This window comes from Eleutherodactylus coqui, chromosome 4 (genome assembly GCF_035609145.1).
Source record: "Eleutherodactylus coqui strain aEleCoq1 chromosome 4, aEleCoq1.hap1, whole genome shotgun sequence".
Lineage (NCBI taxonomy): Eukaryota > Metazoa > Chordata > Amphibia > Anura > Eleutherodactylidae > Eleutherodactylus > Eleutherodactylus coqui.
This window is the reverse complement of record NC_089840.1, coordinates 276,375,347-276,391,686: the sequence shown is the minus strand read 5'-3', so window position 1 is coordinate 276,391,686 and position 16,340 is coordinate 276,375,347. Positions and strand designations below refer to the sequence as shown.

The window sequence follows — 16,340 nt, the reverse complement described above, 5'->3', positions numbered from 1 at the left end:
CAAACCCACTGCTCAGATAAGGGTGAATGGCTTGCTTTCCAACCAATTAGCATAAAGAATGGAACACATCAGGGATGCCCCCTATCCCCAACACTGTATGCATTGGTAATGGAATCGCTAGCCAACACCATTAGGGAGAACAAAGAAATAATGGGCTATAAAGCTACTAGGAACGAACACAAGGTAGCTATATTTGCGGACGACCTGTTGATTTACATGACAAATCCCAAAATGTCCCTACCCTCCATCTTGCACGAATTTAAAAAATATAGCCGGGTCAGCAATTTCAAAATCAATATGACTAAATCAGAGATATTAAAGGGGTTGTCCCGCGGCAGCAAGTGGGTCTATACACTTCTGTATGGCCATAATAATGCACTTTGTAATGTACATTGTGCATTAATTATGAGCCATACAGAAGTTATAAAAAGTTTTATACTTACCTGCTCCGTTGCTAGCGTCCTCGTTCCCATGGAGCCGACTAATTTTCGCCCTCCGATGGCCAAATTAGCCGCGCTTGCGCAGTCCGGGTCTTCTGCAGTCTTCTATGGGGCCGCTCGTGCAGAATGCCGGCTCCATGTAGCTCCGCCCCGTCACGTGCCGATTCCAGCCAATCAGGAGGCTGGAATCGGCAATGGACCGCACAGAAGCCCTGCGGTCCACGGAGACAGAGGATCCCGGCGGCCATCTTCAGCAGGTGAGTATGAAGACGCCGGACCGCCGGGATTCAGGTAAGCGCTATGCGGGTTGTTTTTTTAACCCCTGCATCGGGGGTTGTCTCGCACCGAACGGGGGGGGGGGGGTTAAAAAAAACAAAAAAAACGTTTCGGCGCGGGACAACCCCTTTAAACATCACACTCCCTGCAGAGGATATCACACAACTAACATCCAAGTTCCCCCTAAAATGGCAAAAAGACCAAATAAAATATCTGGGGGTAGTCCTATCCTCAGATACGGGGAAACTATATGGGTTGAATTTTGAACCTATTCTCACATCCATTACAAAAGACCTAGATAAATGGAGAACATTGAACTTCTCTTTCTTGGTAGAATTAATACGCTCAAAATGAACGCCCTACCCAGACTCCTCTATCATTTCCAAACGTTACCCATACAAATACCCAAAGACTACTTTATTAGATTCCAAAAAGCAGCAACCCGTTATGTATGGAAAGGATCTAGACCACATCTCAGCTATAAACTGCTGACACAGCGGGAGGATAGAGGGCGATTGGGACTCCCAGACCTACGTCTATACTATAGAACTGCAATATGCAAAGTAGTATTCGACCTGACGTGAAAAGACCCTACGGAACATTGGGTAGAACTAGAACGAACAACAAAACAAATAAAAGGGCTATTCTGGCTAAAGGGAGGATTAGGTAGACGGGATATCAGGGTATTCCCCTTAATGTGCTCAATACTGAAAATCTGGGATGGCTTCACAATCATGTCCGGACTGGTAAGGGTACCAGGGCCGTGGATACCCCTGACAGGGAATCCGGACTTCCCACTGGGAGACACCGGATTACCCCTGCTGGAGGGACTGAGACTGCAATGCCCTAGAGTGCGTGACATCATGGATAAGGACAGAATCTTGCGAATGAATGCACTTACGGAGAGGGGGGACTGTGGGCAGGTGCGTAGTTCCAGTACCATCAGATTGCTCATTACATAAGAATCTTGGGACCGACAACCAAATTGACACTACCCTCAACCCCCTTTGAGGAGCTATGTGAAGCACCTCAGAAAAATAAGGGTGAGGTCTCCGCTGTCTATGGCAACCTGGTCGCCGAGGGGGCCGGGACACCGGAGGAGGATTCAGGAAATCCTGGGAGAAGGAGTTGGGGCGAGCCGTGCCAGAGGAGAATTGGGCGAAGGCTCAGTGCTTGACGCACAAGATGACAGTGTCAGGTAACCATCAAGAACTAAACTATAAATTGCTCACACGATGGTATCGCACCCCGGTACGTTTAGCCAGATTCTACCCAGGAGTTTCCGACTTATGTTGGAGATACCTGAAGGAAACTGGGACACTCACACACATCTGGTGGTCATGCCCTCAGATTTCACCTCTCTGGAAGGCAGTCAAGGGACTACATAATGTGTTGAGCGGAGGTTCTCTAGTCCTCACTCCCGAAATTGCTCTCCTGTCTGTCCTACCGGGGCCAATAGGGATAAACAAGAAAATAATTCTTCGATTCTTTCTTTTAGCAACAAGGGTCACAATTCCCCGCCTGTGGAGATCACAGGTCCCACCCTCTAGATTGAATTGGGTAACAGATCTAGACAAGATAAGCCATATGGAGGAGCTAAGAGCGGGAGATGACATTAAATACGCAGCTTTTCATGCGATCTGGGAACCATGGCTGACCTTTCGCAAGTCAGCAGACTTTGACGGGTGGCTTCAGAGGGATGAATTGCCCGTTCAGTAATGAGCTCTGGGACTAGTGGGCGCACCGAGGCACCACAAGGTTTTCTCTACTTCTCTACTTTCTCACTCTTTTTCCACCATCTTCCTCTCCCCCCAAATCTCTTTCATATCCCCCTCTTTTACTCCCCCCTCCCTACCCCCATGATTAGATTTATTATTTTATTCAAAGTTTTTTCTGGTCCTGACGGACACCACGTCCTGGTCTATACCCGGGGCGGGGTGGTCGTCGGCTACTAGATTATAAGTATTGTTACCGTGTTCCCCGAAAATAAGGCACCCCCTGAAAATAAGACACCCCCTGAAATTTGCAGAAGTTCCAAATATAAGGCACCCCCGATAGTAAGGCATAGTAAAGTGTGCAGGCAAGTCAAGAGGCCTGTCCCCTACCTCCAGATGTATAGGTAGATCTGCAGACAGTCTGCTGTTATTCTGTCCCTGCTGTGCTGTACGAGTGTGCTGTTGTGAGCTCCCCTTGCTGGCTGGCAAAGTCCATACTGTACGTTCTGTTCCTGCTGTACATGTCTGCTGTGATGAGCTCCCCCTGGTGGCCAGAAGCTGCAATACCATCCCTACTTACAAGTGGTACAGGAACTTCTGTCTGCAGACAGGTACGTTACTTTACAGCCCTTATTTTATGGCTCTGTGTGTGAGTCAGGCAACCTGGGTGATTCTTAAGGCTGGGTTCTCACAGAGCATATTTCCAGCGGAAATCTCGCAGTTTGGCCACAGCGATAAACAGCGAGATTTCCGCCGGGAAAGCGCTGCTTCAAAACCCACGGCACTCAGCCACTTGTTTTGAAGCGACCTGGCCGCATGCTTTTCCGTTTCTGAGGCCGGTGAATCCGCACCACAACACCGGCTTCTCCCAGCTTTGCCGTGACAGATTTGCTGTCCCGTGTGGACGAGATTTCTGAGAAATTTCGTCCACAAAGCTGGCCAATTGAGGGATTACTGGCCACAGACGGATTTGCCGCTGCGAAATAAGACACCCCCTGAAAATAAGACGTAGCGCATATTTGGTAGCAAAAATTAATATAAGACGCGTCTTATTTTCGGGGAAACAGGGTATGCTTTTTCATTGTTGGTTTCTCATAAGATAAGAATTAAGAAGCAACGTTAGATACTAATACTAACTCATTTTTAGGGCAATATCGAAGATACCATGAGATATCTATTGCATAATACAAGATCAGATGAGCAGTATATATTAGTTTAAGTTGAATCTCCATAAGCCATGAAGAAATTCGAATAATGCACCTCAGTTTGACATGAATAGACAATGCTGTAAGATGTATATTGCAAATAACGGGAATGAAAAAACAAAAATGAAAAAAAAAGGGCTACGTCCTTAAGGGGTTAATATAGATTTTTTTAAAAGCTGCTATTTGGAGTCTCCATGTGCCGGACTGAAAGTTTTACTCTTCGTGTGATTCAAATGATCCCTTAATTCTTTGAGTAGCGAATAATGAAAACAATGCGAAGATTGTTTTTGGCTGAATAAGGGAATATACAGCAGAAACCCCGACAACACAGACTCTTCTCTACATGTAGTCTCACCTGGGGGGTCATCTGTAGGGATCCCCTCCATACACGGCTGATCCCCCCTCACATGTGTCTCTGGAGCATCAATAGGGATCGGATCTTCCTCCAGTTTCACAAGCTGTGAAATAAATATTGTAAACGTCATCACACAGTTGGAGAAGTCGTGTGGGAGGTTTTATATGGCCAGAAAAGGTCATTAATTAGTATGAGGAGCCGGAATGACATGACAGCAGTAGTGCCAATTTTTAAAGAGAGTGCAGCAGCATTCATGGGTGCAGAGAAAATAGCAAACTTTTATTCTCCCATGGTAAAAACTGCAGCGACGTTTCGATCCCCAATCGGATCTTTGTCAAGCTACTTTCTCTGCACCTATGAATGCTGCCGCACTCTCTTTCAAATTGGATGTGCTGTACGGATTGGGTCTGTTCTGTGTGTGGCTGATACATTTGCATGGAGGGATCTGACCGCAGGAGTGCTGTCTTTTTATGCTGCTGGTGCCTCTGTGTGTATAAAGACAGCAGTAGTGATCTGGGCCAAATAGCTGCCGGTCTCCTGTATAACTCCAACCTGTTGCTTCTTTATTCCAACAGAAGTCTCCAGAACCAGAATATAGTGATAAGATGCGGAGATCTAATGTCTGCGGTCGGCTGTAATCCTGCCATCTCCAGCTTTCTCATTACACAGGTATCAATCATATAATAAGACTGAACACAAGACCTTCCCAGCCGTCCTACAGACCAGAGGGGAGATTTCATGAGACCTTCTCTCCATCTACCTGATCATTCTGTGGAAGAAGAGGCCGGGAACATTTCTCCGCTGCTGTTCTCTTACTGGATCTACCTGCAGAAAACACAGACAGCCAATGAATTCATTCTCTACATCTATATATATATTAAGACGAAAGCCCTCACTGACTGACTGACTGACTGACTGACTGACTGACTTGTCACTAATCCTCCAACTTCCCGATGTCGTAGAAAGTTGAAATTTGGCACAAGCATAGATTATGTCATAAATAGGAAAAGTTAATGGGTTCCAACTCGATTATTCAATTCTAGCGCAAACAATTTAGCGTCCAAATTTTATGTACATAATCTAATTCTCTCACTTCCCGATGTCATAGAAATTTGAAATTTGGCACGGGCATTGATTATGTCATAAATAGGAAAAGGTAATGGGTCCCAACTCGATTTTTCAATTCTAAGTGCAAAAGAATTAGCGTCTAAATTTTATGTACGTAATCTAATTCTCTCACTTCCTGATGTCATTTTATATAAAGGAAACGTTGCATGGTTACCTCCACGTGGTGTTTCCTGGGTAACGCAAAGAACCATGCAAAGTGGTGAACATATTTTTTTCCTTGGTATCTCTAAAGTAACCACGACTCCATAAGATTTTCCGTGTGAACACCAGATAAACACTAGTACCAAATTCACTCGGGAGAAGCCAGGTATATGAGTTAGTACAAATAATAAAGGCCGTGTGGCTTTAGTCCTGTCTATTACCTGGTGATGGAGGGGACTGGTGGTCCGCCATCATGACATCCTTGTACAGATCCTTGTGTCCTTCTAAATACTCCCACTCCTCCATGGAGAAATAGACAGTGACATCCTGACACCTTATAGGAACCTGACAACACAATGATACCGTCATCACCCAGACATGTTATACCACCATAGCGTTACTGTATAATGTCCCAGCATTCCCAGCAGCATCACCTCTCCAGTCAGCAGCTTAATCATCTTGTTGGTGAGTTCTAGGATCTTCTGCTCATTGATCTCCTCCAGTATCAGGGGGTGAGGTGGAGGCCCTATGAGTGGGCTCAGGGGGCTTCTCCATCCATCAGACACCGGGGTCTGACAGCCATCACTAGAAGTCTTCTTCACTACCGTGTAATCCTGTTTATGGGGAGATACATCCATAAATATCACTGCAGACATTCCCGGAGTCCTACATGTCTCCAGTTATGGCCAACAATTATTAAGATTCTCCTCACATCTGTGTTCATCATCTCCGTTGTTCTACTCAGTTACAGGAGCAGAAGAACAAAATGATCAGAGTTTTGGTTCTGTTTGAGGACAGACAATAATGACCCCCAACAACCTCCAATTGCGTTATAGTAGATCTGTTGGGTTTCTGTCATTCTACCAGGACAACTGGCTCTATTACTTTCCCGGTATTTATGATGAATCGGCAGGTAGTAAATCCTCTGCCGTAGATGTGACCAGAGACTGACATAGATGAGAATGATGGAACGTGACGTCATCCCCAGAATCTCTCACCTCTCCTGTAAGCTGGAAGAGTATCTCTAGGGTGAGGGTGAATATACCCTCCGCCGTCTTGTCCCTCTTCCTATCCATTCTTGTCGGGTCAATCAGGAATATTATCGGATATAGAAGATATCAGCTGAGGATCCTGATCGGAGAGAAGATAAGACAATGTAAACCACCCCAAATCTCTGGATTATAGGGGATTCAAAGACGGCTATAAATAAGGGTGTATTCACACCGGTGATTTTCAGTACGATTTCTGTGTGTTGCGAGATGAACAGAAATCACACATGAAAAGAGCCGTTATTTTACGTGAGTGATTAGAGAGAGATGAAAGGGGTTAAGACACTAGAGATGAAGAAATGAGCTAGAAAAAAGGTTAGGAAGGAACTGAGTAAAATGTGACAGCCACTAACGACCCTAAGAGGGAAAGAGTAGGGCTTGTCAGCTCGCGGCGGTGACCCGAGTGTGAGCTCCATCTAAGGTAGTGTCTCAGATTAATTGTATTTTGGGTGGTATTACACTATTAACCAACCAGGAGTCAAATTTCGCAGAGGGATGAAAATTTATCCAAGTCGCCCATGTAGCGTAGTGGCTGGCGAATGTAGTGTCGTCTCTAGCTTTCAGTTCTTCCATATACCTAATGTCGTCCATGGCCTTTACCCACATTAAACGTGTAGGAGTCGTCGTAGTGTTCCACAACTGCGATATCACCTGTCTCACCGCTAGAAGAAAGAACCTAAGTAGCCCCTTCTTGATCGCGGCCATAGGGCTTGGAATAGCGGAGAGGAGGGCAATCTCTGGGGAAAAAGGGACCTCTGCAGCGGTAAGGGGGTTATATAGTGTGTTTACCTCGTTCCACAGAGGGGACACCAGAGGGCAGGACCACCAGATGTGCAGCATCGATCCTAGGCTATGCAGGCACCTCCAGCAGTTGCTACCAACATTGGGGTACATCTCGGATTTTGTAGTTCAGTTCATGGTGTTTGCCTGATATGGACATCTTATGAGTCATGATAAACGATCTGGACCCAGTCACTTTCTTCAAGGTGCTGGTTCAGCTCCCTCTTCCAACTTCTCTTAAATCTCACCCCACTGTCTAGCGCATCCCCGGCTACCAATATGCCATAGACCGCGGAAATCTCACCTTTCCTTTCAAGAGACGAAGCGCACATCTCCTCAAAAGGGGTGGACTGCCGCGTGACCTCCGAGACCTGATCCTGTGAGCGGATGAACTATAGATATTGGAACCATGCACCAGCCAATGCCCCCCCCCCTCCATCCTAGCAGTGTTTCCAGTGGTTTAATTCCACCCGTTGTAGTGACATGCCTAATTGGGACGGGGATCCCTATCCTGCCCAGAAGGGGTAGCCTTGCGCACCCAGCGGGAAATTTGGGTTACCGACCAGAGGTGTCCAGGGGCTGGGCACTGAAATTAAGCCTACTTTTACCGCGAAGCCATCCTATTGCTTCAAGATAGTCTCCAGAAATGGAAAAACCACCATCCCCTGATGTCCAAGGCCCTCTCTTAGCCAAAACACGCCTTGCGCTTTAAAAGGGTCTGGGTCCTGCTCAAGTTCCACCCATTGTTTCGATGATCTCCTGAGCATTAAGTCCAGTATGCACTTACTCAGTGCCGCTCTATGGTATTTAGCAAGGTCCAGGAGCCCCACCCCTCCCATCTCTTTTTTTTGCATTAAGGTTTTGTAGCTCAGCCTGGGTCTTGTTCCATTCCATACAAATTTCACTACGGCTCTTCTAAAGCATGTGAAAAAGCTTTTTGGTGCCTGGATCGGTAGGGTCTGGAACAGGTAGAGAAACTTGGGAAGGGCGTTCATTTTTATTGCGTTAATCCTGCCAAACCACAACAAGGTCAGGGATCGCCACTTCTCCAGGTCCCTCTCCAGCGAGGAGCAGAGAGGCCCGTGATTAAGACTGAGCAAGTCATCCAACTTGGCAGAAATATGGATACCCAGATATTTGATATGGTCCTCTTTCCATTTCAAAGGGAATCAATATTTTAGGTGGGCGACTTTTGAGGGGGGGGGGGGGGGTTATATTTAGGATTTCTGATTTGTTTATATTAAAGATGCTAAATTGGCTATATCTTTTGAATTCCTGTAATATGGCTGGGAGACTAGTCTGGGGGCTAGTCAGGTAAACAAGTAGGTCATCCGTGAACGACGCAAGCTTGTGCTCTGAGTGTGGCGTTGGGAAGCCTTTTATGTCTGGGGTCTGTCTTATAGCAGGAGGCAGAAAAAGGGTCATTTTGTGGGGATTTTGGGAAAGCGCTCATTCTATCAGTTGTGTCACTTATTTATATTCTTCTGGGGGGATTTTGTACGGATTGTAGAAAGCGAATTTGTAGTGGAGGCCGAATAATCCTGATTGTAGCTGGAGATGTTCTCTGCCTTCCGGAGGCTTCTATTCCCAGTCATGGTACAGGCCTGCCAATAGGAGGCGCTGCAGAGGCTTTGTACCATCTCCTATGTACATCCCAGACTCCCCAGAGGAGCGTTACATGGCCGCTAATCTCCTGCACCTCCCCGCGGTCTCCACAAGGGGAAGCTATGACCCCCCACATACCTCCACCTGCAGCCGGACAGGAGCCGTGGGGTTGTGCTGTGCTTACAGGACCTGTGATGATGTCACCGTCATGTGATCAGTGTGTGGGAGGAGACAAGGGGTCACATGACCAGGTCTCTCCGCTCAGTGGATGCAGGACTCTGCTGTGTGGGGATGTATTCAGAGAGTTGGTAGTGCAGAGCCGTGTGAGACGAAGGAGCAGAGCCGAATGTGTGTGAGACGGAGGAGCAGAGCCGAATGTGTGTGAGACGGAGGAGCAGAGCCGAGTGTGTGTGAGAAGGAGGAGCAGAGCCGAGTGTGTGTGAGAAGGAGGAGCAGAGCCGAATGTGTGTGAGACGGGGGAGCAGAGCCGAATGTGTGTGAGATGGAGGAGCAGAGCCAAGCATGTAATGTACTTGTGGGGCGCTATATATATATATATGTGTGTGTGTAATGTACATGGGGGTGCTATATATATATATATGTATCATGTATATGTTGCAGCTTGTTGCCCTTGGTGAGGTGTGCCTTGTGCCAGTCCTTGGTGAGGTGTGCCTTGTGAATGTGACATGATAAGCAGCCTTTATATTTTCTCACTGGAGTGCAGAAGGACCCAGGTTCAAGTCCCGGACATCCGGTATCTACAGTGAACCTCATCTGTGAGCCAGGGAGCACGATTCCCACGAGTCTTTGTCCTGGCCATACGCCTTCCATTGCTATTTGTTCTGGAGTTCAGGGCTCTGCTTACCAGGAACTCCTCTTCACCCTGGACCTTCACGGGTGGAGGAGGTGGCTGGCTTCTTCCAGGAAAGCTCTTGCCATAAAACGGCTTGAGCAGTGACATATGGAACACTGGATGAATCTTTAGCCTTCAGCCAGTTTCAAGTGGAAGGCCCAATAAACTTTTGACCCCATTAGGAGGAGGGCAAATTAATTTTTACATTTTTTTTGTAGACAGCCAAACCTTTTCACCCACCTTGAAGGTTGGAGAGAGTTTTGCGATGTCTGTCCACTGCCTTCTCGTAGAGTTCCTGGGCTTCTTGTAGCATTTATTTTAGCTTTTACTGAGTTTCCCATAATTTAGTAAGCCTGTGATTGAGAATAGCGGTGGTAGTATTCAAGAATATGTGAACTCGGGAACTGCGAGCAAGACTTGTGGACAGATATAAACCAATGACTTACAAACACCGAAAACAGTCACCTGACGTACCTGCACGCATAAACAGATCTGAATTGCTACAGTACGAGGTATTAGTTCGTATTTTGGCCAATATACTTAAGCCCACAAGTCCGCCGACAAGGGTCTCTGTGGTCACGTGGGACCCTAATCGCAAAGGTCAACTTCCACCTAAAACCTGCCTGCATGCAGGGTGATCGTCCCGATAGGGACTGCCCCACACTGAAACCTAAGGACTTAATTCGCTCTTCATGGTAAACAATCCAAACAGACAGGAGACAGTTCACACCAATGCAACAGGTAATGCATAGCACAAAGAAACTGGACTGTTCATATATATGTCTGGTCACCTGCACAGACACCCAGAACATGTTGTTGTTCACACACACAGAACAGAACTGTACACTTCATGTCCGGCCACCTGCACAGACACACAGAACATACCACTGTTCACACGCACAAACAACATCCATTACTGCAAACACCAGGGTATTGGGAAACCAGCATCTTCTAGCGAGAGGGGCTGGTATTTATATGTAAGGTTGGGTACAAACAGGGCGGATTTGCCGCGGAATTTCACCTGCGGACGCTAATCTCGGGATTAGCCAGCCATGTGGAAGAGATTTCTCAGAAATCTCATCCACATGGGACGGCCAATCCGCTACGGTTAATCCGGCCGCAGCCGCGGCTTTGCCGACCGCAGCATGTCCATTCTTTTTTCTTTCCGCTGCGGCCGTGCTCTCCTCTATGGGAGCGCCGGCTGCAGCGGAAGAGCAAGCGGCCGGGCCGCTTCAAAGCCGCCGCAGGTTTTTCTGCTGCGGTTCTCCCGTCGGAAATCTTGCGGTTTTTGCTGCGGCCAAACCGCGGGATTTCCGTCGGAAATCCGCCCCGTCGGAACCCAGCCTAACAGAACTGTGGTGCTTGACTGCCTGGAGAACTCTATATCCAGTCGGCACAAATGTGCCACACCTGTGGAAGTGTGCTCCTGGAAACCCATGGCACTACAGGTCCCAGTAGTATGACCTAACACAAGGTTAGCAAAAAACTGATTTTAGAATTCTAGAGTTGTTATTGGTGAATTATGCCGTAGATAAGTAGTCCACCCAATCATCCTGGAGGTAGGAGTCGAGGGTCTGCTTGGTTCTTTCGGTCTGGCCATTGAACTGAGAATGGAAGGTGGAAGACAGGTTGATAGTAATCCCTAGAGCAGTACAGAAGCTTTTCCAAAATCTTGATTTAACTGAACCCTTCTATCAGAAACTACATTATCAGGAATGCCATGCAGCCTAAATATCTCCTTGATCATTAATTCCCCAGTTTCTTCAGCAGTAGGAATCTACTTGGTACAAAAGTAAGTGAATCCCTGTGTAATATACCTAATCTAAATCTCTAAGTTCCTGGTGTCTTACAAAGATGAAATTGGGCAGAACCATTGTTTAGGTCGTAAATCGAAAAAGTACAGGGGTTACAACTTGATTATTCAATTCTAAGTGCTAAAGTAAGTGACCCCCACCATCCCCTATGTAATGTACCTAATCTAATTCACTAACTTCCCGGTGTCGTACAAATGTGAAATTTGGCATTACCATTCTTTAGATTTAAAATAGAAAAAGTGAAGAGGTTACAACTTGATTATTCGAAGTAAGTGACCCCTAAGTAATTTAACTAATAACACACATTTGTACTGCACAAATGTGAAATTTGCTACAACTATTCATTACGTTTTATATAAGAAAAGTAAAGGTGTCACAACTTCAATATTGAATTCTAAAAAAAACAGCTGTGCGAAATTCTGCGATGAATGATCTTTTCTCAGAAACCATAAAGCCTAGGGAAATGATTTGTATACTGAGGAGAATCTAAAGCTCCTGTATGTGCATATACTGAAGAGAATCTACCATAGCTCCTTGTTCAGGTTCAGCAGGGGAGCTGTTCAACAGGTTTATAGCTGACTAGGAATAGCTGTCGACTGGAGTCCAGGGGATCCCATGTTCAAGTCCCGACACTGAGAGGCGTTCAGCAGGTTCGCACTTGTCAGAGCGGTTAATCTGCTTTAAGAGACCTTTCCAACTTAGGAGCAGAGTCAGTTTTCCCTTTTATTTTCTGTTCTTTTTTGCCCGGTGTTGACCCAGTTTTGCTTCTGTCCTGGGCGAGGTGTGCATTGCACCGAGGGCAAATGTGGCAGTATATGTGCGTAATGTACACATAGGGGGCCGTATGTGTGTGCAATGTATACGTAGGGGGACGTACATTACACATGTATACGGCCTCCTATGTTTACATTACACACAAAATCAGGTTGTTTTAGTCCTTTATGTGGGCATTATAGGTGTGCTTTCTGCATCATGGTTTTTAGATGCTTTTATTGTTGTGTTTTTATCTCCAGATATCCAATAAATTATAATTTTTGTATTTTCTCGGTGCGCACAATATTTTGTTTTGCTTTTTCCTTTTCTACTTCATCCTGAATTCAGGATAGTTCACCAATCACGTCTGGCAACAACACTCAGCAAACCCAGGCAGGAGCTGTGGACCACTAGCCATGGGGGTGCCCGGGCTGCTTGGTCAGGCACAGCAGTCGGGCCTTTCTGATTTTAATTTAATGTATGCTTAATAAAAATCAGAAACTCTCCGCTCTCACTTGCCGCCTGCCGCTCCAGGATTTGCTCTTCTCCTACCCGCCAGACGGATCTTCCAGCGGCTCCGATGTGTCCCTTACTGCTGCTCCAATGCATCTCTTAGTATGTAATAAAATATAAATCAGCTCATACTCATTTCCTCTGTGGCTCCCCAGCTGCTGTAATGGGGGCCACTGACTTCCGTATTGGTTATTTAGTTACTTTTACTGGCCGAAAAATTCTTCTGGACTCAGATTGCTTCCCCTCAGGTACTTTCCAGTTTCTGTTCTCTCACCAACAGAGCTTTCTGACTGTTCCAAACTGCGCTCCCCCTCTCTCTCCACACTAATTACAACGACTCCTCTTCTCACTACGACTTCTCTAACTGCGATTACGTCTTCTCTAACTGCGATCATGTCTTCTCGACTGCCTGTCTCTTAGTCCTGGCTCGCAGAGCAAATTTGATTTGCGGAACCTGTGCAGGAGATCCTCAAATCAAGCCGCCCATAAAGATACATGGGCGCCCGGCATAGCAGCTTCTAAGCATGCGGATGTGACTTTTTTTCCAGGCATGCGTATCGCATGCGTGGGACAAAATTACAGCATACTCTAATTTCCTGCGGATGCCACAGGGACGATCCTCCTTGTGTAGGGTATGATGGATTTTCTTTGCCGTTTTACTTAGTTGCGGATTGTAGGTCTCTACTAGAGGTACACAATCATTTACTTCCTTCTCTGTGTATTGGAGTAGTTGATTTCTGGGTATCCTGGTGGCACCTGGTGATTTGTGTTTAGGGTCAAAAATGTCCCATCTGAAGCATGTGGGCAGATCAGTTGGTTTCCAGTATAGGGATGTCTGTATTGAGTTGTTTGAAAATTGTATGGTGGTGTCCAAAAAGTTGATTTCTGTATACGAGTAGCTTAATGTCAGTTTTATGGTGGGGTGAAATGCATGGAATCACTCATGTAATTTTATTAGTTGTTGCTCGGTGTTGGTCTAAATGATTATGATGTCATCAATGTAGCAGAAGTAGGGCAATGGTTTGCTGGAGCAGGAGGCCAGAAAGTCATTTTCCAGTTTTGCCATGAAAAGGTTGGCATATTGTGGTGCCATTTTACTGCCCATGGTGGTTTTGGTGAGTTGCAGGAATCTCTCTTTGCCAAAAGAGAAATAATTGTGTGAGGGTGAATCTTGTGAGTTGTAACATGGGTTCAGAGGCAACCACATTGGCTTCAAGGTGTTCTTGGATGCAGGCAGTCAGTCCATCTTCATGTGGGATGTTAGAATGTAAGGATTTCACATCCATGGGGGCCAGGATGGTGCAATTGGGGAGGGAAGCTATGGTTGATAACCAAAACTTCTAAAACTGCACAAAGCTGGCAACCCAGGGAGGCCAATTATCTCAGGTGTGGGAATCCTCACTGAAGGAATTAGGATGGGTAGAAGGTAACCTCAAACCACTGGTGAGAAACATAACTAGCTACTTGCAAGACACCACAGACCTACTGAACAAACTATCAACCATAGAGAGAGGGAGAAAGTGGGAGAAAAACAGCATAGAAGTAAGGGAGAGATAAACGGCATGGAAAGAGGGGTAGAGAAGCGGCATGAGAGAGAGGGGAGCCATAAGTAGCATGCACAAGGGGGAAAGAAGCAGCATACAGAGAAAGAGGGGGAAGAGAGAAGCACAGTGGACAGAGGAGTAGAGAGATGCAGTATGTACAGAGGATGAGAGAGAAGCAGCATGGACAGTGGGGAGAGAAGCGGAATGAAGGGAGGAGAGATAAGCAGAATGGATCAGGGGAGAGATAAACGGAATAGAGGGAGGAGAGATAAGCGACATGAGGGGGAGAGATAAGCGACATGGAGAGAGAGTGAGAGAGAGAGAAAAGTGGCATGAAAAGAGAGGGGGAGATTCACAACAACCATTTTTCGAAACATTTTATGGTCGCGTAGGAATCATCAGGTTAATCTAGTGTATATATATATATATATATATATATATTTTTATTTTTTTATTTTTTTTTATTTTGGGATATACATAAAAAATGTAGCCAATTTTATGTTATTCATATCGTTGGAGGTGTATAGGTTTGTATTGATAATTGTAGACAAAGTTTGTTGAATCCCTGGGCATAGGACCAGGCAGGACGTTCACCAGGGTTTTGTAACGGGTTATTAAAGCTTATTGAATTTCCAAGTATTTAGAAATGGGTCCATCTCTGGAAGTTTCACCGAAGCCGTCCCTTTGCCCAAAATTAGATCTTCCTCCTTCCTTTCCTTTCCTAAAGAAAAAGGCTGCTTCATGGGAAGTCCCATTACTGTGTGAACATATGTGCTTACATTTACAGTTCCCAGCAAATGCATTAGACTTTGTTGAATTGCCAACTTAGACCTGTTTTTTGCCCTGCTGACTAAGAAGACTACCGAGAAGCATGGGAACTACTGGACAAGCCAGATGACCCAGCTATCCCTTGAAAGGACTGCCAATATCTTACTGGGGCCATCACCCTCAACCACAGGCTAATGTCCTTTTGGTCCCATCTAATAGTTGGGCGTACCACTTTCCATTACCTGAACTGCTCGTCATATCACAACCAGGTCTACCCACTGAATACTCGGTGCACCTCCCCTATAGCATCCATGTAGTGAAAAAGGGGAGAACAGTTGTTTGGTGCCTTTTTTCCAAAAACACTAGCTAAAATAGTTAATGCCTGCAGCCAATTCATGAATGTCTGCGTTCAGATGCCATCTTTTCTTCTCATCATCATTTTCTGATTTCTTCCTCTCCCCTTTGTCCAAATTACTTTCTTTCCAAAAGGAGAGAGTATATCTCCAGATATTCTTCCACAATATCTTTTCCTTGATCTCCCTTTCTAAGTTCGCTCCTAATAGTCCTTCATAACAAGCAAACACCTTCCCCTTTGCTTTATCATATAACCACATCCAGTCACAGTCCTTCTCTATCAGCACTGCAGCCGTCACTCCAGACATCTGCTGGACATCTGCCACTACTTGACTCTGTGAACAGAGGCACTCTCCATACTTACCGAAGGAACTAAAAGGGTTGTCCAAACTGAAATCCGAGAAGGGCCACCTAAAAAATGAAACCTGGTTCCTCTATCATAATGAACATCCTTCCCACCCCTCCTAACACCTGACCTGGATGCTTCCCCCTGCTCTCGGACCTTTTCCTACTCCTGCTAACTCAGTTTGATTGTCAAAATTACATGCACACAATATTGATGATCTCCAAGGAAATTATATATTTGAAAACCAGAAAGTGTCCCAACTAGTTCCACAAAGTCCGGGATCCTTACACTTCTCTCCTCACTATTTCTACACATATCACCTACCAGCTGCCTCTCATCTCCAGAGGTCTGAGGTGATAGCTTACCATTTATAGAACACAAGCATGTAAGGTTTTACACATTTATTAGTGATTGGTAACAAGTTTTTAGACTTCAACACAATTCTAATTGTCAAAGGCAAAAAATACCCATAAGTATTGCCTTTGGGAATTATAATTGTGTTTGTCTGACCCGGAGTATTCCTAGGGCAATTTCTGAATATGTTCCTACTTCTATATTATATATATTAATGGGAAATATTCTCTACACACGGTTGGTATACACTATAGATGTGTCATCTGGGTTCTAGGTGATTTTTAGATAACAGACATTAGTTGGCCGTTGCATATATTTCTTGCTCATCTTGTTATACATGTGACTTC

The 16,340-nt window shown here is 45.6% G+C and overlaps 1 pseudogene; it reads right to left on the bottom strand.

The window, feature by feature from the left end:
• Positions 1-7,169, bottom strand: part of LOC136626713 (zinc finger protein 91-like) — a 105,073-nt pseudogene extending 97,904 nt beyond the window's left edge.
• Positions 7,170-16,340: the final 9,171 nt, after the last annotated feature.